The sequence below is a fragment of the Sphaeroforma arctica genome (genome assembly GCF_001186125.1).
Source record: "Sphaeroforma arctica JP610 unplaced genomic scaffold supercont1.2668, whole genome shotgun sequence".
Lineage (NCBI taxonomy): Eukaryota > Ichthyosporea > Ichthyophonida > Sphaeroforma > Sphaeroforma arctica.
Window position 1 is genome coordinate 2,250 of NW_014037890.1, and position 641 is coordinate 2,890.

Consider the following 641-nt stretch of genomic DNA (forward strand, 5'->3'; position numbering starts at 1 on the left):
CAAATAAATGTATATCTATATGTATATAGTTTGTGTGCACACAGACTTTGCGATTTGCCCAGGTGCTTGTATTTCTTATAGTGTTATGGATGAATACGTATATAAATGGTTCGAAAAGTGGGGGTTATGTGCCCGCAAAGGTCAAGTGCTTTCTTGGTATATCCGTGTATCGTTCTGCAACCGTATATAGCCCATACAATCTGCATGTCTAGGGAATTTACAATATCTTGTCCTCATGTTTTCATTGCTCAGTTGATGTGTGTATGCGCCGTTATCCACACATCGTGTTCGTATTTTCGCATTCATTGCATACACGTATTGCGAGTGTTTTGTTACACACTGTTTTTCTTCTTGTTGCCTGTCACGTATACGTTCTGTGTGTGTTTTGGTGATGTGCACGCGTTAAGTGTGTGTGTATTTATATATATATACGTACAGTGTGTACGTGTTCGGTTTTTCGTGTTGTATACACGCTCAGTGTGGGTTTCTTTGTTGCGTGTTGAATGCACGTATAATGTGTGTACGTGGTGTAGCATGTGCTCGCCAGCGTAGCTTTGTGTTTTGAGATTTCCCATAGCACTGCAGTAGAGCCTTCGATATTCAACTAATAGTACACTGAACGACATGCACTTTGCATATAT